The sequence below is a fragment of the Camelus bactrianus genome, chromosome 7, assembly GCF_048773025.1.
Source record: "Camelus bactrianus isolate YW-2024 breed Bactrian camel chromosome 7, ASM4877302v1, whole genome shotgun sequence".
In the NCBI taxonomy this organism is placed as follows: Eukaryota; Metazoa; Chordata; class Mammalia; order Artiodactyla; family Camelidae; genus Camelus; species Camelus bactrianus.
The window spans coordinates 41,272,970-41,296,558 of NC_133545.1; the positions used below are offsets into that span (position 1 = coordinate 41,272,970).

The 23,589-nt window shown below is 40.6% G+C and overlaps 1 protein-coding gene across 1 annotated transcript in view; it reads left to right on the forward strand.

Moving 5' to 3' along the window:
* Nucleotides 1-23,589, forward strand: part of LOC123613410 (uncharacterized) — a 107,584-nt gene that overhangs the window by 4,356 nt on the left and 79,639 nt on the right. Inside the window, exon 3 of the mRNA XM_074366614.1 lies at nucleotides 16,165-16,324. The gene's annotated coding sequence lies outside the window, so the exon portion shown is untranslated. The remainder of the gene's footprint in view (nucleotides 1-16,164; nucleotides 16,325-23,589) is intronic.

The window sequence follows — 23,589 nt, forward strand, 5'->3', positions numbered from 1 at the left end:
ATTGTCTCAAGGCACTCAGTTTCCAGCACAACTTGCTCAGCCTTCTCCCTCCATCTCTTTACTCCAGTCATGTTGGCCTGCTTTCAGATCCTTGAGCAGGTAATATTCTTTCTTGTCACAGGCCCTTTGCACATACTTTTTCATCTTTGTAGAAAACATCCCCCAAATAAGCTCCTCATCTTTCAGATCTCAACTAAACTCAGTCATTGCTCACCTGAAACTCGACTAATTCAACATCCACTATAAGAGCTCATCATCCCATGTAACTTTCTACTGCAGAATTAGTTACAGTTGTAATGATGCCATTATTTGTTTGGTGATTTGGTTAACATCTTTTCCCTGGGCTAGACCATGGTATCCATGACCTTAGGAACCATCTCTGTCTCCATTGTATCCTTGTTTCACAGCACAGAGACTAGCACATAAAAGGCACTCAATACATATTTCTCAAGTTATGAGAGAAGTGAACAAATGAGGGTTGGAGTCTTGAGCTGAGTATTTGAAAGTCCATGTATTTTTTAACTTTTAATGTCAACTTTATTAAAAAGTAATTTATATTTGATAAAATGTACTCACTTTAAATGCCAACAAATATGTACTCTGATGTAACTATTACCTTATCAATGCATAGACTATTTCAAACACACAAGAAAGTTCTCTTGTGCCCCTTTATAGCCAGTCTCTACCCCTAGTCCCAGGCGAAGGCAGAACTATTCTTATTGATCAGTTTTATCTTTTCTAGAGCTTTGTATATTGTATAGGATGTACTCTTTTTTGTCTGGCCTTTTTGCTAAGCATCATGTGTTTAAGTTTCATCTATGTGTTATGTGTAATTTTTTCCTGTTTTTTGCTCGCTAGTATTTCATTGCATGGATATGCCAGTATTTGTTTATCCATTCACCTGTTGGTGGACATTTGGGCCATTTCCAGACTGGGGATGTTAGAAATAAAGCTACTTTGACTATTTATTTATTACTATTTGTTAAGTCTTTTTATAGATACATGTTTTTATTTCTTTTTCATAAATAATTAGGAGTATAGTTTTAAGAGCCATTAGCATTTAAAGATAAAACCTTGGAACCACAACAAGTAACTACTTTATACCCACTAGGATGGCCATCATTTTTAAAGAAGGAAAACAAATGTGAAGATGCAGGAAAGTTGGAATCCTCATATACTTGGTAGGAATGTAAAATGCTGCAGCTGCTATGGAAAAGAGTTTGGTGTTCCCTCAAAAAGTTCAACATAGAATTACTGTATGATTAAGAAATTACAATCCTAGGCATATACCCCCAAAATTGAACACAGGAGTTCAAATAAAAACTTGTACCTGAATGTTCATAGCAGCACTATTCAAAATAGCCCAAAGGTGTGAACAACCCAATGTCCATCAACAGATGAATGGGTAAACCAAAGGTGATATATCCATATAATGGAATATTATTTGACAGTAAAAAGGAATGGAATACCAATACATACTACAACATGGGTGAACTTGGAAAATGTTATGCTGAGTGAAAGAAGCCAGACGAAAAGACCACACGGTGCTTAATTCCATTTATATGACATACCAAAACAGGCAAATCCATAGAGACAGAAAGCAGATTAGTGGTTGCCAGGAGCTGGGGAGAGAGGGGAAAAGGGCAGCGATTGCTTAATGTGACCAGAGTTTCCAACTGGGGGGATAAAAATGTTCTGGAACCAAGTGGTTGTAATGACTGAATAACATGAATGTACTTAAAGCCACTGAATGGTACACTTTAACATGGTTAAAAGAGTAAGTTTTATGCTATGTATATTTTACCATAAAAATAATATTAAAAGATACAACCTTAGAGGGGTGTGAGTGTCTCAGGTAGTGGTTCCCACCCTCTATAAAGGCTACTCCACCACCCCATGCATCACAAGCCCATAGTGGGCTGAGGGTGGTGCTGCCTGTCAGGTAGAATTCAGCCATGAGTCTTCTGTACAAGTTTCTGCACAGGGAGGAGGCTCCATCTTGCTGAGAGTAAGAGTTAAGAGGTGTGGCATTCTATCGCTTAACATCAGGCTGGAGCTCGTTCCTGCAGGTTCCTGAGATGGCTGAGAATGATTTCATGAGCACCATACATAAAAGAGAGCAGTCAGTTCTATTTAAACATCAGCACTGTGCCAAAGGATGACCAGGGGATAGTTCACTGCCTGTGGATGCAGTTTAATCCCATCATGCTGCCTCCAAAAATTCTACTGTTCCAAAATGTACTGCAAACACCAAAAGGTTGAATCCTACCTTCTTCACCTGCAGAATAAGACGAGAGGAAGATCAAGGCCTTTGGCAAACACAGGACTTTACTGAACAGGCAGAGAAAGACCCATGAAAGTGGTGGGAGAGGAGGGAGAGGGAGAGAGGAAAGAGCCTGGAGGGAGGAGGTGCAGAAGCCAAGGAGAGAGAGGACGTGGCCAACAGAGTTGCTGCACGAAGATCACTTTTAAGGGCCAAGAAATGTGATAATGGGAGGTCATCAGTTACCCTAGCAATTGCAAATTCAGTGCAGAAGGACAAACAGAAGCCTGATCTTAGTGGGTTGAAATATGGGAAGGAGCTGAGGGAGTGTAGACCATATTTTCAGTGTGCACTATTTTTTCAGAACCTTTGACCAGGAAGAGATGGAGAGAGAGAGAATTAAATCTAGAAGAGAACGAAGAATCAAGGGAGAGTAGAGACCCCATCATGTTGTAGGTTAAGAGAAAAGATCCAGTAGAGAAAAGGGTTTCAAGAATTAGGAAAGTGAGGGAGTTTGACAAGGAGCAAGGAATTCTCTGAAACACCTTCTTAGACTTGTTCTTTGAGAAACTTTGAGAAGGGATTTGCTGAACAATATTTCAGAAAGTTTTCAAAACCTTTGATCCTTCTAAGGAACCCTTGATCTTGGAGACAAAAGACGTGGATTCAAGCTATTATCAACAAGCTGTGTGATGTTTACTATTTCAGTAGCTTGTTAGATCCTCAAAATCTTAAGTCTTTTCACCTACAAAAAGGGGGCAGTAATGTTTACCAAGCCTGAGTCATTATCAGAATGCCAAGAAGTGAATTCCGTGAAGTTCATAAAATTGAAAGCATTTTGTTTTAGTATTAAGGGCCAAGAAGTGTAAAGAACTTTACCTGTTTTACTGTATTATATTTTAAATTAATCAGCATTCACTGGAAACACCAACTAAAAAAAAATTATTATTTGCAATGAGAAACGTTACTAATAACAGTTCTCAGCTTTACAAACACCCTTATGCTATTTCAGAGTATTTCCCTCATCCACAAAAGGGTCACCTTCCTTTACACTGTGGGTAAAGGGGACAGTCAATGTGGTGTAGGAAGAAGGGGTGATGGACTTTCTGGGTGTGTCACACTTTAAAATGGATTTTATCCTCCTGGATTACTTGCTTCTATTAATGGCACTAACACTCACCGATTCTCTCAAGCCAAAAACCTGGGTCATCCTACTCCCCTCTCTCTGACTTCCGTCATCACAAAACCCTGTCCATTCTGCCTCCCAGACACTTTCTTTTCCTGGTCATTCTCTACTGTCACTGCTTTAGTTCAGGACTCGTCCACTGCCATCATCTCCATGCTGGTGTCTCTGGCTCCAGTGTTCTCCCAGCTCCTCCCAACTGAACTCTCCTCTGCATCCATAGTGATCTTCCTAAAGTGAAATTTTAGTTCTCTAACTCACCTGCTTAAAATCCTTCAATTACTTTTGTTTGATCTCGAGGTAAAGCTTAACCTAGTATTGCGTAGAGAGTCCTCCAAGATTTGCCCCTTCCACATCATGTCCCATCCCTCACCTTCCCTCTCCATATCACACTGTGCACCAGCTATCCCAGAGTACTTGGAACCCCTTGGGTTAACCCTATGCTCGCCTGCTCTGCTTCCCCCAAACCATTTTCTAGTCTTGGAATACCTTTTCCCTCCTTGTTACCTGGAGAACTCCTCTTCATCCTTCAATGTCAATGCTCACTTACACTAGGAAAGCTTTCTGAACCTACGAGGTTGACCAGGGGTCCCTTCCAAATATTTAACATTCTCTTCCTCTATGTGTACTGCAGCATTTAGAGTATATTGTCATGGCTATTGATTTATTTGCTTATATCCTTAAGGGCAGAAATGGTGTCATTGCCTCCATACCACCAGCACCTAGCACATTGGGTGTCATATAACAAGTCAGTCCTCAATAAATGTTTAATTGATTAATTAACAAAAAACATCTAGCTCTCTTCTTCTCATCTGTCCAGGGAAAATTCTGCACCCAAACGACAATAGCTTAGAGTTGACAAGTCAGCTAAAATGGATGTTTCATTTCTTTTTTGGTGAGAAAGGACCTGGCCAAACCTGCATGGTGTGAAATGGTGGAGCCATTTAGAACATAATGATAGAATAAGAAAGACAGTTTCTGAGCAATTCCTGGGTCAGATCTCAACTTTATAGCTTTGTTATTTTGTTTCAAGTGGTGCAAATTTCTGAACAACAGCCACACACATTTCAAATGTTAAAACAAAAAAGTAGGCCAAGGTTAAATAAACATGCTTTAAAAATGTCTGCCATTTGGGGCCGGCTGTGTTCGTACTGCATAAACAGAGACACCCTGTTTGCAAGGATGATCAAGAATTGACTGTGCTTGAAAGTTCTGGATTTCGACATTAAGATGATAACAGGGGGATGGCATGTGACATGGTGTTCAATTACTAACGGCAACAAAGGGGACTGACAACATCTCTGCCTGAAAGGACGGTCAACCAGGTGACACAGCCAGGCCTCGGTTAGCCAGTTCTTAAAAAGAGAAATCTTAGTCTTACTCTTTTTACATCTATCAGATTAGCTGTGTTTCCCTGTCATTAAAAGGACTGGTATTTCTGTTTTTTCCAGTGCTGGTATTTCTTGATCAGAGACAACGTAAGGTTGAAGAAAAGATACTGAGTCGTGTAGGAAAGAAGAGTAGCATGCTTGTCTAATGCCATTGCCTTCCAGGTCTCTATAGCTTAGTAAGAATAAAAGACTGCCTCCTGAAAACACTTGAAAAGAGATGATCATGAATCAAAGTACATCTTAATCAGCTTAAAGTATTTATCCTTCTTCTTGGCTATTCAAGCGAATAGTCAGGAAGCACTTAGTGAAGATGGGGGAAGGAATGATGCTGGAAAAGTCTGCTACAGAATGAAACCCCAGCGGGGAAGTCCAGTTATGATCCCAATGGCCCATGTGATCCAGCCCAGAAAAAAACGCATATAGGAATTTCAGGGTGTAACTCCCAGTATATCTCCAAACATCCAAGATTCACATAACATAGAAGATGCGAACAGGTGGAAAATATGCTAGAAGTTCCTTTAGGGCAATAAATAATTGTTCATTGTCTTGAAGAGAAGAGGAACTGAAGGGGTCAGGGGAAAGCCAAAGTATCTGAGAAAAAAAAAAAAAACTAACATTGATTAAATGGGCATCATTCTAAGTGCTTTACTTGTGTCAATTCACTCATTCTCACAACAACAATGGGTTCCACCCTCTGGCCTCTGCTCTTGGCCACCACCCAACACTGTCTGTGAGAAAAGAGCCCATTGGGATCTCTCAGGTTTGGGCAAAGACCACATAGGGGTGAATCCATTTAATAAGCCCCCTTTCCTCTCCCTTCCCCCTCTCTCCCAGGCAGGCAGGAGATCTGCCTTCTTTTGCTTTAAATAGAAAAAAAAGTTCTATTTGAGGTTTCTTTTATTTTGTTTTTAATGGTAAAGTAATATATTGTCTTGGCTCCCTGTAGAGAGAATTTGGAAAACACAGAAAACTACAAAGCAGAAAATTTTTAAATAACCCATAATTATTCTACAACACAGACAAGCACAGATGATATTTTAATGTGTTTCTCTGAAATACACACACACACCCTATCCATATATATAAAATATATGTATACACACATGTTCTGCTTTTTTTCACTTAACATTAGATCATGAGTGAATTTCCTTGTCTTTACATAGTCCAGTGATAAGATGGAGGGACCCAGGCGTCTGAAGCTTGGTTGTGGTTCACTCCTCACTTGATGAATCAACCTGGGAGTGACATTACTCTTAAGGGCAACCGGGTTTCAAATCCAGCTTTTATTTGGAGTAAGGTTGAGGGCTAGCAGCCGCTTGTGTGTGGAAAGTCTGCATCTGTAAAATAAAAAGACATTTCACTAGGGGTCAAATCACAGGCAAACAAAGAGAAGGAAGGCATGGAGTTCAGGTCTACCAAATGGAACCTTCCTTTGTTTTTTTCCCCTGCTTAGGGGTATGGGGGTGTCAGCGCAGAACACCGGCTTCGTCAGCAAAATCAAGGAGAAAGGCTTGATGTGGCTCTTGTTTTGCTCACCTCTGTCATGCACACTCTAAAGGCCCAGTGACTGTCTTCCAGTTGTTATCCACAAAGAGAAAAAACCTCCTGGGGTCTTCAATCAACTCCTCTTTCAGAGAGAGAAAGAAGGTCAGGGAAAGTCCGGGTACTTTGGCACATGTAAAAGAACACAGCACACACACACATTCTGTTACCATTATCAGCCCAGGAAAATGCTTCAGTAGCTGGATTTCTTAGTGACAAACTTGCACAGTGAGTTTTCTAATAATACTTATCTTTGGAGAGATGTTATGTGAGTTGTCTCCTTCCCTGATTCAGTTTGACAGATTCTTTCTCTCCACAATCTATCTCGTTAATGGCTTTTGGCTGCTTTTTGATTTTTTTTTTTCTATCAACAGTTAAATTGGGTTTCTAAGGACCCAGGAATTTAATAGTCTGGTACTTGATAAACCATTCCAGTGGATCTTTTGTTCTAAAGCCTTCAAATTGAATCAGTGGAACAGGGACTGTTCCACTGTGCCCTGTGTGTGTGTGTGTGTATGTGTGTGTGTGTCTGTTGTCTGGTTTCGACCTTCTTGAGATAAAATGGCATTTTTTTGTAGGTGCTGACACTGAGATAGACTTTGAACATAGAAACTTTGATGTCTAGAATCCATAGGATCGATTGATAGAGATATTGAATTCCTAGTAAAGATAGAACTAATCCAGATTAACCTATTAGTTTATTTCATTTATAATTTTACTTCTCAGTAATTTCAGTCAAGGACACCACTGAAATAGTTTGGATACTTTAGTGAAAGGACAACAACATGTTACTTATCCTCGTATTTTAAAATTTGATTTTTTCTATTACATCAAAGTGATAATGTGCAGAAGTTTAAATATAGTGCTTAAAAGCTTATGTGAAAAATAGAATTTCTTTACTCCAACTCCCACTTTCTTTTTCTGCAGAGGCAACCACTCTCAAATCTTTTAGCATTTTCTTTTTCTATCTATGTCTATATTTTAAACACTATGCATAAAGTACTCTTGCTCAATTAATTGTTTTAGAATTTATCCTCTAACTTCTATCATGGTAGATGGGGATTTAGCTTTGAAATTGCTTTATTTTTTAAATTTCTTTAGTTTACTTTGTATTTATTGCTAAATTTTCTTATGCCCTCCTCTAGTTTCTCAGTTCGATTTTTAAACAATCTGTCCATTCCATCCTCCTGCTCCAAACTGGGCTGGTTGCTCCTTGGGCCTACTAAGTGGCTGCTGTCCTGGGAACTCCCACCCATCCTCCCGTGCTGGATCTTCTGTTTCCTGGGATCCACATTTTCTTCCTTCTTGGTTTCTTCCCTAGCACAGTCTTTAGTCGTTGAGACTTTGTGTACTTGTCTGTTAGTTTTGCCAGGTATAGAACTCTAGGATGAAAACTGTGTTCTTCAGAATGTCACTGGTACTGCCCCCACTGTTTTCCAGTTCCCAAGGGTGCCACTGGAAAATTCATTGCTATTCTTAGCCCTAATCCTTTGTGGACTTGAGAGCTCAGATCTTCTCTTTATGTCCAGTAAGCCAAAACCTTTTACGATAGGCCTTAGTGGGTTCCTTTCTCATTCGTTATGATTGATAATTGGCAGTTCACCAACAGGTAGATAGGATTTCTTTGTACTAATTCTGAGTAATATCCTCCTATCCTTTTTCTCTGTTCACCCTTCATAGACTTCCCATTAATCAGAAGTTGGACCCTGTAATAAAAACTGCTAGTTGCCAACCTAAATATGTAAATCCTCCCCTTCTTCTTTAGTAGGAAAATACTTATTGGTTGGTTGGAATAAAGTACCAGGAGAAAAGAACACATTTTCCAGACTTATTTGTGGCTAAATGAGAACAAGTTACTAAGTTCTGGCCAGTGAAATATAAGTGGAAGTTGGTATAGGATTTCTTGGAAAACTGACTGCTTTTGGAGCTGACTTAGCTGGGAGCGTGCTCTCTGTCCTTCCTGGATCATCCTTCCTGATGCTGGAATACAGACATGATGGCCAGAGCCCCAGCAGCTATCTTGGACTATGATGTGAATTTGAGGATGAGAAGCCACATGCTCTAAAAGACAGAGGGAAAAGATAGAAGCCTCTCTGGAGCTGCCATACCAACCTTAGCATGCCTACATCCATTTAAGAGACAATAAATCCTTGCATATGGAAGCCACTTTGTTTTCATTTTTCTGTTATCTTAGTCAAATCTGATACAGACTTTCTACACTGATACTCTAATTTTCATATTGTTTTCTCTTGCTTTTTGTTAAAATTTTGTGGAGTCTTTCTTGATATTTTCATTTTAATTTTGGCATTTGTTTGTTATAATTTCCAAGAGTTCTTTCTTGTCCTGTGATTGTTCTTGATATCTTCTCTTATCTCTATACTTTTTGGGGAAGTTTTCTTCTGTTTCTGGCATTATTTCTGTTGTCTTCAAGATCCTTTTTGCTGTTTTTTTTGATCTCTCTTTTTCACGTTGGAAGATTTCCTCAAATGCCAGGTGATCTTTAGTTGTCAAATCACGTTTAAGAAGTCCATCCCTGATTGGAAACTCCACATTCATAGATGAGGCTTTGCTGATCCATGGACCCCTTTGCAGGAGATCATGAAAGAGGCAGTCGTTTCACCAGATAATTCCCCCATGTCAGCATTTGAGGATGCTTCTAAGTTTATTGAGTTTTCCCAAAAAGGATCTTCTAACCTTGTGTGTGAGTATTATAAAACTGGCTGTGGACATTCTGAGATCTGAGCGAGGGAAGGGAATCTTGCTGTTCAGTGTGCAGGTTTATATTTAATCCTGCAATTTTCAATCCCTCACCCTCTCCCTAACCCTCCATGGGGCCGGTTGTCTCAGGGCTGAAATGTGTCTGACTTTATTGGTTCTTATATGTAAAAAAAAGAAATTAAATCTTGTTATTCCTCTCTCTCTTGATTTGGCTCTGAAAGTTAGTGAACAATGATTTAGCATGAAATGCCCAGAGTGCCTTTGGTAGGTAAAATGCAGACAGCTTTTTTCTCCTTCCCAAAGACATGAGTCAGGAAATAAGTAGACAGGGATGGAGACCCAGAGAAAAAGGCATTAGTGCCATCCCTCCATCTGCCACTGGCACATGCCAGATGGACTGAAGGTAGGTTGCCTTCTTTCTCCTTCTGTGTAACTATAGTCTCAGAGATTCCTTTGTTTTTTTTTTTTTTTTTTTTTTTTTTGTGGGGTGGAGAATAGGTTAAGAGAAAGGATGGGGAAAACAGTTTGAGGTCCACATTGCACGTGATTATTGATTTTTTGCAATTGTAGCCAGTTCTCCATTATATCTGCTGATGAGAGTGGGTCATGCTGTGGTAATATTCAGCTCACAGAATGGGGGGGGGGAATGGTACTGAAAATAAGATAAAAATGGTAACAATAGTAAGAATAGTTAATTGAATGTTAGGCCACACGCACGCGTGCACACACACTATCTGATTTAATCATTACAGCGATACAATGACATGCACATTATTATTAGCCCCATTTGTCAAGTGAGAAAAAGAAGATGCAATAGGGTTAAGCAATCTGCTCAAAATCCTACCATGGACAGTGAAGGATCTGGAATTTATAAATAGGTCTGTTTGGCTCCATTCCTAACTATAGCACCAATAGGCTACACGTATGTTATTTTTCATTAATTTTCTTTTTCAATCATGTTGTGGCAGACACTAAACGTTTGGTACATATTTTTCTGGATTATGTTCTTTATGCATGTGCTAATATTGACATTTTGGAAACTGGGATATAGTTTTATACCAACTATGTTTTTAAAATTAGCCATATTTTATATTTTGTAGTAACTACCCAGAAAGGCACTCATTCATTAAATCTTAATAGATCACCTACTATGTGCAGGAAACAGTGCTGGTCTCTGGGTAAAATAAGTTCCTTGGTACTGCCTCTCCTTTAGTCTTTAAGTATTTAATAGTTTGTAGACATGCAATCAGGATTTCTCTACCTATTAAAGAATAAAACCAACCATCATGCTATTCATTTGAACTTTAAAAATATTTTTATTTATTATTGTATTACTTGATTATTTTTTATTTTGGGAGGAGGTAACTAGGTTTATTTATTTTTAGAAGAGGTACTAGGGACCAAACTCAGGACCTCATGCATACTAAGCACACACTCTACCACTTGAGCTATACCCTCCCCTAAACTTTTTAAAAGAGACTTAACAGCATCTCAGTAAGGAATTCTAAGAAAAGTTTAAGACCATATCTGGCTGATCCCATGTAATGGATAAAATACATGTAGAATTTAATGTCAATGCCTAAAATTTGGTCTCCATCTTAATTTGTATTACTGCCTTGGGCCCTGTTTCCCCCCATCTAGAAAATAAAGGGTAACAATACAGCTAGCTCATGTACAGTTATGATAAAGATATGAGAGAATATGTGTGAACAACACAGTCTTTGTGTTAATGAGGTAATTAATTCAATTAGTGGAACAAGAAAATTCTAAGTAGGTGAGGAAGCAATAGCTAATTAACTGACCAAACCAATGATCCCACTTTCCTTTTCTAAAACACAAGTGCTTGCTTAGGATTGAAATTGCTAGGTTCCTATCTACATAATGCATTATGATTGAATTTTGGGGAGTGGGTATAGATTTGCAAACAATAATTCAAAACCCATGTATGCTTAGCTGCTTTAGGAAGTTGAAATCAATTAGTCCAGAAGTCTTCTCTATTCCTCACTTGCTCCCCCTCCAGTATGAAGTTTTACTTGGCAAGTGAGTATGTGTGAAGCTGCTTGACTGTTCCTGGGTTTTGAATTCACTGTGGGCAAAATACGGCACGTAACCCAGAAAATGGTCAGAGTTACAATTCTCTCTTTTCTTAAGGAACTAGGGCAGGAGAAGAGAAAAGATCGTCAGAGCAATGTCTTTGGGGTGGTCCAGTGGGCCAGATTCTCATGACTGTCAGATACATCATTGAAATTGCCTACCAGTTGTACCAGATTTAAAACTCAGTGGATGCAAAAGCCCTTGGATAATGTCAGATTTAATATAGCTCAAAAGACAAGATAGTTGAGGGGTAAAAAGCAAAACAAGCATTGTTCAAGCTCAGAACATCAATTCACTGCATTCTGTTGGAGGAGCCAGATTTTTTCTCTTTGAAATTATTTGGGAGAAAAATAGAGAAAGAGGTTGAAATTTTGGATTGTGTTCCTGTATGGTTTTGAACAAGAAAATATTCCTTAGAGACCAAGCTTCAAGTGCTGCCCAATTTGGTGTCTGCCATCCCTCAGATTGGAACATCCGCTATACTACCTGGGAATAAAGTGGTCCTGGCGCCCTCCGGTGGACCTGTAAGATCCCACGGAATGGCTCACACCGTCCTGTGTGAGGAAACAGGGAGACAGTCTGCCCTTCCTCTTTCTTCCTGAGTGTCTTATTCTCCCCCTCTGAGGACCTTGGCAGAGGCTCCTCACTCTGACATCCATCTTTATTTTGCTAATGTTACTGCGTGGCTGCCCTCAGAAGATGGAATCATGGTTCATTTTCAGTTTGAGTAATAACAAGATTTGCCATATTCCACCACACAGGTTTCCAGCAGCTTTTAAAGAAATCATTAAGGTTAAATAACCAGAGGCGGGAGCTTTAATGCACTTTCATTGACAATTACTCTCTCTCCAGCCCAGAAATTGAACATTTCTCTCTCCCCTTCACGACAAGTGCATCTGAGAATATTTTCTATATGGTCAAGTAATGTCAAACTTCTAAAAAGCCCTGAGAGAGGTGATGGGAAAGAATCAATCTTTGGGTTAAAATTGAGAGCTTTTCAGGTTTAATAAACTTAGACTGAAGGTGAAAAATCTCATTGGTCCGTGAAAAATCTCTTCCCTGTGTCCTTAAGAGGGGATTGAGGTTGCCCAGGGAATGAGCCCTAAAGAAGCTTAGTAGCCTGGCCTAGGGAAGCCCCACCCTACAAATCAGCCCCCACCTCCCCGGATGTGCACAATGGCTTCAGAAAGGATTTTCAAGGCTCTCCCAGGGGCCCTTTTGCTGGGTGGGCTCAGGGAAAAGAACATGGGTCTTGGAATTGCAAGCCCTGAGTTCATGCCTTGGCTGCCACATTTCCCTTGTGGGATCTTTGACAAGTAGCTTGACTTTTGGGGAAGGCTGTTTTTCCTAATCTGGATTTCTGGGATTAGTGGCAGTAGTCACATCTATTTTGTAAGACTTGAGTGTGAAGTATGGTGACATTTATGAGGACCCTTGTGGATAGCAGATGCCCAATCAATGACCATAGTTATTATTATGAGTGTTACTGTATTATTTAACTGCCCACTCAGCAACTCGATTTGTGTGTTTCGTAAATAACACGTCCAAAATAGAACTCCTGTTTCCCAAGCCTACCTTCTTCCGCAGGGCCTCCCCCAAATGATCCACCTTAGCCTTCTCTATCCCAGTAAAAGCTGCACCATCCCACAAGGGGCTTGGGGATTATCTTTGACTCTTCTTTCCTTTAACCCCCACAACAAATCCAAATCAAGCCTTGTTCTACCTTTAAAATATACCCCAAATCCCACCGGTTTTCCTACCGCCACAACTATCACCAGGGTCTGAGCCACCATCATCCATCACCTGTACTGCTGCAACAATCTTCTACCCGGTCTGCCTGTCTCCAGTCTTGGCCTCCCTACAGTCCATTCTCCACAGAGCTGCAAAGTGGCCTTTTTAAAAAGGTAAACCAGATCAGTTCACTCATGTGTAAAGCCGTCCAGTGCCTTCCAGACTTCCATGCCTCAACAAACCCTACACAATCTGGTCTGCCTGCCAGCTTCATCTCCTACCTCCTGGTTCATTATGCCCCATCATGGCCACACATCAGGTTTATTTGATCTCAGGGCCTTTGCACATGCTGTTCCTACATGCTGTCTGGAACACTGCTCTATATCCACCATCTTTGCATGGCAGGCTCATTCTTATTATTGAGGACTCTGCTCAAATATTACCTCCTCAAAGGAGCCTTTCTGACTCTCCTATCTAAAGTCACTAGGGTCTCCCCTTCGTTCTCCAGTCACTCTATCTGTAACCCATTAAATTTTTTGTGTTTATTAACCCAGAGATTATAAAGATATTGATAAGATAAATTAATCTATGTTTTCTTCACATATCTCTCTGTTCCAGTATGCAAGCTTTGAGAGGACAGACCTTTGTCATATTCACAGCTCTATACTCAGCACCTGGATAGTGCCTAAAAATAATTGTTGAATGAATGAATGAAAGCATTATTAATGGTACAGTGCTTTGACTCCATTACTTACCTCTTTCTCCCACAGCTCTGAGCACATGCGCTTTGGTTCACTGTGGTTCACATTCTTATTCTGTATCCACTCTCTTGTTCCTTTAGGGTTTATGACAATAAACTGAGTAATTGGCAAAATGTTAAGATGGAGGGCGGATTTCCTATAATAATATGTGCATCTTCTAATTGGAATTTTTGTTGTCTCATCAATTTGTAGCTTTAATGGTGAACATCTGAGACTATGTCAGGCTTTGGGGGAAGATCTTTGGGTTGTACCCCCCTAAATCTCAGCTTCTCCCACATGGAGTGGATAGAAAGGAGGGCTAACTGTACTCCTATTTAATAAACTGGACTCCTCCTTTCTCCCACAGGAGTTCCTTGAGATAATTGGAAGTGACACACAATTGCATCATTTTTCCTTGATGGAAAGCCTATGGCTTTGCCATTTTTAAAAGCATACATTTCTGACTTTTATACATAAAACCAAGAGAGTGGTAGGACAGCAAACCTCTTCTAGACCAGCACTTTGAAAAATGCTGGTTTTAGCGTATTAGCAAAAAAAGACAAAAACAAACACAAACAAACAAACAGATGGCCCTACTCCAAACTATTCAAAGGCTCATATTTTAGCTAAAACAGGGCAAGCATCCATCTGCTCTACCCAACAGTCGGCAGCCAGTGTGGTGGGATAACAAGCCCTTGGACACTGGTGTCAGACAAGCCTGGGTTTCATCTTGGATCTACTTTTTCCTCAATCTCTTTGAACTCAATGTTCTCATCTGTAGACAGAGATGCTAAGAGCTACTTTGTGGGGTTATAATAAGGGGCTAATGAGTGAACACATTTAAAACAGACTAACCCCTGATGTGCAGAAACTGCTCAATATCACTTCCGCTTGACCTCACCATGATAAAACAAAGTGCATCTGCTAGGATTGCCTTTGGCTGCAAGGAACAGAAGACCAACTAGAGTCTTAAACTGTTGGAGGTTTATTTTTCTGAGATAATAAGAAGTTGGAGGTGGGCAGTTGATGTTGACTTAACAGCTCAACAACATTAAGGCTGATATCTGCATTTCACTTGGCCACTTCCTTTTGATCACAGGTGGCTCCTGTAGTTCTACTGTCATATTTGTGTTATAATTGGGAAGAAGGAGGAAAGAGGTAAGTAAAGACAAAGGGGCAAAGAGCCATGACAAGCAAGCCTGTACCCTTTTATCAGGAAGGCAGCCACTTGTCTAGAAGCTCCACCTAGCAGATGTCTGCTTACATCTCATTGGGAGAACTGGGTCACATGGCCATCTCTAGACCAATCATAGGCCAGGGGGAATGACATTACCATCCCTGGTGTAGATCCATTGCTCAGTATTTCCTGGAGCAAAATCAGGGTTTTGCATTCAGAGAAAAAGTGGGATGGTGGTAGTGGGAAGTGAATACGGAGTAGGCAATAAGTCATGCCTGCCACAGAGAGAGAGAGACCACCCATATAAATCTGGCTCGAACAAAAGAAAAGAAACTTCCATTTTGTATTGCACGTTCCATCTGTTGATGGAGATTAGCAGGGTTTATCACACTGAAAAAAATTGGTGAGTGCCCCAGGGATAAATTTCCTAGGAATGGTCTTGTGTGCAAATCTGTTCTTTCTTTGACCACTTGAATTAAACATATGGGAGCATTTAGTGTCCCAAATATTAGGCTCCGCCCGGGAAAGTAACTCACGTGAACTTCCGTTCACTATGCACTAAATCTAAGGAAAATTGAGATGAGCCTGGTGTTAACACTTACTTTCTAAAACTATATCTCTAACTTTAAGCATAGAAATGTTCACAGGCTGTGAAAGGAGGCCATGTTCCAATATTCCCAAGTTGTTCTTGGCAAAAGATGCCATTGGCTGAATGAGAAATTCATAGAACTGTGAGCTTTGTTCAGTTGTAAAGGCCACAGCAGGAGGGCTGGGTGTCAGAAGGGGTAGGAGGAATCAGGCACCAGAAGCACACAGATGAATCAGGCAATGCATGTGAAGAAAGATCAAGGATAATTTAGTGAATAGGGTGATAATCACAAGCATTCATGCTTAATAAAGAATAATTGCAGTGAAGGACTACATTTCAGTCTATACTAAGCCTGAGAATCTTTTGACAAATAAAACTGTACCAGCATGAGAAAGGGCTGCTGGGGCATGTATTTTGCAGCAATTGGGAATAAATCTAATAGCCTGCTATTTCTTTGTTTATCCCCTGGAAGTAATAAAAAACTTGTTGGAACTGGGGGTGATGGTGGTGCTGGTGGTGGTGATGGTAGAATCAGATCAATGGCCCCAGACCTAAACCTAGAGATCTAAACCCAAGGGGAAGAAGGAAAAAAACACGAACAAGGAGGGAAGGACTGTGTAAAGGCCAGCTGGAGTTCCCCAGGGCACCAATCAGTAGTGAAGTGGGCTCAAGTATAAGAAAGATTGATACTCACCTCCCCAACCATGGCTCACATTATTTTTATTTCTACCACTAGGTGTTGTCTTCCATCTCAGGACTCTCCATCTTCCTAAGGGTCGCCCATGAAGATGTTTGAACCAACTTACATTCCACCAGTAGGATATGGGGGGTCCAGTTGCTCCACATCCTCTCCCACACTTCGTACGGTCAGTCTTTTATTTTAGCCATTCTGACGGGTGAGTAGTTGTCTATCACTGTGATTTTTAACTTCCGTTTCTCTGATGACTAATGATGTTGAGTACCTCTTTACATACACATTGGCCATTTGGGTTTCTTTCTTTATGAAGTGTCTGCTCAAGTCTTTTGATCACTTAAAATTTTGGTTTTGCCTTTTAAACTTAATTTGTAAGGGTCTTTTTTTTTTTTTTTTATCACCGTGGAGTTCTTAGATGGATGTATCGCAAATATCTTCTCCCACTTCATAGGCTGCCTTTTAACTCTATTTATGGTATCTTTTCACGGACAGAATTTTGTAATACCGAAGAAAAATGTTTGTGTCCATTTTTTTTCTTTTGTGATTAGTTCTCTTTATGCTCTGTTTAAGAAATCTTTGCTTACCCCCAAGGTCATGAAGATAGTCTTTAGTTTCTTCTAGAAGCTTGATTGGTTTTGCTTTCATATTTAAGTCTATGATTCACCTTAATTATATTTTTCTCACTTAATTATCATAACCCCTCTTTCTAGTAATACCTGTAAAATGATTTAGAACATTCTTAAATCTTTTAATTCGAAGTTTACAATGTCATTTTCAAGTTGAGATGCAAAAGGAGGCTAGGTGCTCTTTATTTCATCTTGGCAGAGTTTCAGAAGCACTCTGGGCAAGTTTCAAGGCCCACACTAATGCACAGACAGCATCCTGCCTGCATTTCCACCCACAGTTTGAGGTCAGAACATGTTCATAGAAGTACCAGAAGCAGAGAGGATGGAGATAAACAACCAGCCATTATGCTCTTTAAAGCCTTGACCTTCCAATATGAAGTATTTAAAAAAAACTCTTCGATGTAGAAATACGATTGTCCTTGGGTTGCACTTTTACCAAGGACTTCAAATAGTGCTCGTAAGCAAACTTCTCTGGCTCCTTGGGTTTCTTCAGCTTCTTGATGCTCCAGAGGACAGTCTAACTACAAGTGCACTTTCTGGGGTGTTGGGAGCACCCCAGGCCCTGTCGAGTGAGGCAGTCAGCCCCTTTGTCAACTGGCCAGAGGCCATGGGAACAGACAAGGGCGCGGTCTCTCTTACTTGGACCAGACACATAGATCTCTCTTGTTCTGAGGAAGAATCATCCCTTTTAGAAACCCCTGCCTCATTCCAAGGCAAAGCGGTACATCCTTCGATATTTATTGCATGTCTGCTTCCTGGAACATACCCTCACATGCTTTAGTCTGTTTAGTCCCTGCTGCAAGCCCATGGGGTAAGTATTACACTGCAGAGAGGTTAAGTAAGGTCCCCAGGTTCACAGTCCTAGTGACAGCAGATCTGGCATGTGAATCCAGACCTAACCGCACATCGAATGTCTACAGACTGCTATGACACAATACCGTAGACTGGGTGGCTTAAACAACAGTTTGTTTCTCCCAGTCTGGGGACTGAAGTCCTATAATCAGGGTGCCAGCATGGCTGGGCTCTGGTGTTGCAGACAGCTGACTTCCTGTTGTATCCTTACATGGGGGAAAGAGAGACAGTTCTGGTCCCTTTATGGCCTTATAAGGGCACCAGTCCCATCACAGGGGCTCCACCCCCAAGACCTCATCTGAACCTAAGTACCTCACAAGGGCCCCATTTCCAAATACAATTGAACTGGGGGTTAAAGCCTCAACATATGAATTTGTAAGTGTCACAACCATGCAGTTCATAACAGATGGATAATTTTTAATCTCAGGTCCCCTTTTCATGCCTTTGTGAATCTCAGAAATTTTAAGAAGATGGTGTTTGCTTGTGTGATTATGCACACAGAGGCCTCCCTTTCATCAGATTCCAATTATCAAAATGTTCCATGAAATAAAAAACGCAAAGAGGAGTCACACTGTTGGATGTTGGTGAAGACAGAATCCCTGAGGTGGCCTTGTTGGCCGTCAGGCGTGGGTAGCCCAGCTTGGAGGTGGTGGGAGCAGTTGGTGCCATCTTCAGCTCCCCAGTCGTCCTGTTTGTGCTGTTTGGGAACCCCCGGAAGGCTTCCCAGTGTTCCGTTAATGTCCCTCAACTTCAACAATATGCTTTCTTTTTTCTTGTGATTACAGGGAAGTATAATAATGCTCATAATAAATAATCAAGGCCCTTTGTAAATAAAATATAAAGTACAGAATGTTCTTCCCGGCTTTTTTTCTAATTCTCTTCCCACATGTTTCCCCTCTTTTGTGTTGTACACTCATCCCACAGCCGTGAGCAGCCTTCAGACTGGTTCAAAATTGTGTGTAGACGTTATTATTATAATTACAGAATCTGGGTAGCAAGAAACACAAGCTGCATTTGTTTAGTGAGAAGCCCAATAACTAGACCTGCTGTGAAGGTTATTCAGCAAAGCTGTTAGAGGTCAGAGGAAGCAGATACAGAAAGGGGGAGGCAGGAGAGAGGAAATAAACAGAGGAAGAAGAAAGTGTGGGGCAGCAAGTGGGATTGTAGGTTTTTTGCAAACAAGAGCGTTTCCCTAGGTATGACAGGTAGATCCAGGAGGGGTCCTGGCCTGGAGGCAGCCCTGTACAAGTGCACCACTGTCAGAGGGGGAAACAAGCCAGCATCTGTTATATGGAGCGGATGTTGTGTTCAGTTTGTATATCAAAGTTTGGTCTATGGACTAGCAGCCTTGGTATTACCTAGGAGCTTATTAGAAATGCGGAATTGCTGGCCCCAGACCTACTGAATCAGAATCTTAGGTCAACAAGATCCCCCAAGTCCATATGCACATTTAAGGTTGAGAAGCACTGACGAAGGGGGCACTCAGGCAGGTGGCAGAAGGGCTGGTAATGTGGGTCACAGTGAGACAGCAAGAACTATTACCAAAATGCTTGGATAGGTTCTGCTGACAGGTAAACAAAGCAGTGGTGGTCAGGGATAGTTCAAGGCCACCAGCTGGGTGGCCTTGGGCAATGACTTAAGCTCTTTGGGTTTCAAGATCATCATCTGTAAAACAGGAGCAACCACAGCACCTCCATCAGAAGTTTACATATATGAAGTCTTAGAACTGTTCCTGGATGGTTGCTTACAATAGCTGTGGTTATTTTATGTATCTGGTTTAGCAAGTCCACAGAGGGTAGAGAAATGAGAAGCAGGGGACACAGTTTCCAAGTTTCAGAGTCAGATAGGGTTGGAAAGAGAGCAGAGGCATCTTTGGAACCTTCCCCAGTACAAAAGCAGCTGATTTCATCCCTGTGAAAGCAGCTCTCCTGTTTACCAAGGGCACTAATAATAACCAGCCCTTGCATCTGTTCCACATATCAACACCCACCCCCCCCCCCAGCTCCCTGAGTGCCGTCCCACACATATGTCCTCCTCTTTCTTCCTGGCCCCGGACACAGGCTCAGGTGGAGTGTGCTCTGAATAGGTGGGCAATAGGATAAACAGGAAAGTACATGACCCAACTCTAGGGGTCAAAGGAAGTCCTGGCTCTGTCTGGGACCCCAAGACTGCGATTGTTTGTCAAGCCACCACTCCCCTGCATTGACCAGCTGTGTAATCAGAGGACACTATCACCTGTCCTCATCACCTGCACGCCTTGCCTTGGCCAGAACTCAGGGGATCACTTGGATCCTGCTTCCTGCAGCGCTCAACCTTGAATTTTCAAGGATTTAAAAGGATTGACAACTATTCAAAGTTGTTGACTCTGGGAAGTTGAATTGTTGGTTTTGTTAGTTTGAGGATGGGGCAAGCGGATCAAAAAATTTCCCTCCCTCCCTCCATCATTCCATGTACAATGGGTTAACAAGCACCTCGTTTAAAATGTGAATACCCCTTGAAAGTATATGTTAAGTTTTTGAGTAATTTCCTCCTTATTATGAATTACTACAGTGAACTGCCCTTCCACTAATCTTGCTTACTATTGAAACTTTGTGTGTGTGTGTGGCATTTATTGCCTTGCATTAATCATTTACCTTTTATTTAAGAAAATGGAGTGAGTTTTTTACATTAAAAATGAGTATATGCTCTGCTAATTATCAAAAAATTGGGAAACATAAAAAAATAGAGAGCAAAAATGAAATCAAACAAAAACTTTTAAATTCTGGTATTCTTCCTTCCAGCTACTTTTCTTCTAATGCATTTCTTCTTCACTTAGTCAATATTAATGCAGAAATGTAAAATTTTCTGATTTTTATAAAAAATAACATCCACCTTTAATGATTACAAAAAAATGTTCATTCAAAAATACAGAAAAGTAGAAAAAAAGAAAACTCAAATCTCCCAGATTCCCAATGTATAGAAATAATCACTCCATATGTTTTGATATATTTCTTTATGATATTTCTCCTATATATTTTTTCATGGTCAAGAGCATTTTGTCAAGATCATATTACATGCATTTTGAAGTCCAATTAACCCACGAGTATTAGCAGATCCTGACGCTATGAAGAGAGCTACGGTGGGAGGGGATATCTACCCCTCGGTAGTTTATTAGATTTTCCCAATTTAAAAGACTCTTCAGAATCATTTTAAATAAGTTGTATAGATCTAAAATACCACTAGTCAGAATGCTCAGCCATAAAAATGTCTATTATGTTCTGTGTAATTCTGCTTTTATAAAGGGGGAAAAAGACTTTTTGTTAAGTGTTTCTTCTGGCCCAGTATTCCAGTAGAGTAAAAATTTAACCGCTGTCAGCAAGCTCTTGGAGAACAACAGCAGTTATTGTTTTAAATAGTCATCAAACAAGTCAAGAAATTCCATCTGATTAGTTGGGTGGAGATTATGGCTCAAGAAACATCAGACTGGGACAGGAAGAGGGGAGTAAGATGACTAGCTAACTGAAACAACACAAGGTCACACTTTATCCTGAGACAGCAGGATCCATCTGAAAATATACAATTCAACCAGATTCCTAAAGTTAGAGTGTAAACTGAGTACGGGGCGATCTCCTTATCCTTTTGAGCTACAATTTCCCCATTCGTGCCAGGCTAATTTTTTTTTATTAATTTCTGATTTGGCTAGAGTATGTCTTGAGATAATTTTTTCCAAAAAGCAAATAGGAGAGGTATATTCTATGAGCAGTTGTACTTATATTCATTCATTCACTCACTTATTCATTCATCAAAAATACATGCTGACGTCACCATATGGAAGTCCTCTGCTAGGCACCGGGGCAGTACAGCACTTACTTTCTGGTGGGAGAGGTAGGCCAGTAACCTGCATAAAGATGCCGTGTTGTGATAGATGTACAAGTCCTATAGAACTGCATGGGGGGGGGGCATCTAACCTGATATACAGCTCAAGGAATCTTCCTCAAAGAAGGAATCTAAACACAGACTAGGGTGGGAAGGGATAGACAGCATTTCAAAATTGTAGAACAGATAAACAAGATTATACTGTATAGCACAGGGAAATATACACAAGATCTTATGGTAGCTCACAGAGAAAAAAATGTGACAATGAATATATATATGTTCATGTATAACTGAAAAATTGTGCTCTACACTGGAATTTGATACAACGTTGTAAAATGATTATAAATCAATAAAAAAATGGGCTAAAAAATAAGTAAATAGACACAGACTAGAAGTTGAATAGGAACTAGTCAGAAGTCATTTGCAAAGATGTAAGAGAGCCTGGTGTGTTTAGGAGAGTTTGACCTATTTGAACAGACTTTACATGTGACTTCTTTGTCAAGCTGCTTAATTGAAATGTAAATTCTTAAATATCAGCCCCATGAAGGGGCACTGACACTAGATGAGCATCCACATTATAATCTTTGCTGCAACCACTACAATTGTATTTCTGGGAGCTCCCTGCACTTCTTGTGCAGCGAGGATTGTGCTATTGAAGCAGAATTACTTACCAGGAGGGTATAAAGGAATTCTTCTCATCATACAAGTGTGTAAATACAGGCAAAGATTAAGTGCCCACTATCTACCAGTTCAACAGTCCAAGAAGCAAGAGGGAACTGAACTTGATTCTGGACAGTGGAGCACAAGGACTACATAAAGATGTGGTCATGTAATAATTATTGAACTGATTGAAGCTACTATCTACGCTTGGTATGTGGTTCTAAACACTGCTATTGCCTCTTCATGTTTCTCTAGGAAGCAGACCAAGAGCAGTTTCTCTCACTCAACAGGGCACACAGCATATCTGTATTATTCTGTTGTAGGGCTATTTGAGCTCCCTAGAAAGAGGGACTAGATCCCTAGCATGATGTGAACGGCTCACTGGGATTCAAGCAGTCTATTAAATTTGTGATCACTTGGTCACGGCTCCACTAAGAAAGCTGCTTTCACTGTACTGCATGCTGACCAGATAATGGTGTCCACAGACAGCCGGGCCCCGAATCAGAAGAGAATCCAAGACATCACCTCCCAGGTGTCTCGCTGGGGGGATATTTTGGTAGCAGCCTGAAGAGATATTCCGCAACTGTCAGGATGCATTGCTAACCTTACAGCTGCGAGCTACAGAAAAAGAGGCCCAATACCTGGTTTGCCTCTGTGGATACAGCACATCACACACAGACAGGCAGGCAGATTGGAGCAATGCTCTTTACAGCATGAAATCCTGGAAACTGTAGGTGTCACTGAAACAATGCTGGCTCTTGGACCCCTTATCCCCATCAGCCTAGGAAGTCACATGTGTCTGTGACTGACCTCACAGATAATTGGCAATAATATTCTGTTAGCATTTCCCTAACTATGCAATGCCGCAATTTAGAAAATTGTTGTTTCTAGAAGCACATGGACTATCTGTGTTCCACGGTGAAAGAATTTTATGACATGTCCATTTAATTCGCTATGACTCAATTGAACATCAGGTAGGATTATGTTCTATTGAGGCAGCTCATTTAAACTTTTTCCAACTTTTGGAGAACTAGCTTAACTTCTGTCCCTAATCAGGAGTAGCTCTGTGTGAAGTTCTGTTTCAAAGTTGGTTGTTCCTGAGCTGTCAGAAAAATAGACATTTAATGGCCTAAAAATAAATATAATAAGTTCCCTTATTTTAAAATGGCAGAACAGATTTTATACAACTGTTCTACCAAATTTGCTGCATGACACTGGATTTGAAAAGTTTTAACACCCAGAATAATACCATGGAAACTTTGGGGCATGCAACAAGGGCTAGAATGGAAAGTACTTCCTTTCCTTCCTTGTGCGAAGAGAGATAACATTAGCTCTGTGTGCTGGCAAAGAGGGGAGCAAACGTACACAGTATTTCTAGATTATATACAGGACCAAAAACAAAACAACAAAAAATTCCTCCAGAACGCAAAGACAGTTAGTTTACAAAGTTTGGCCATTCCCCAAACTTAACAGG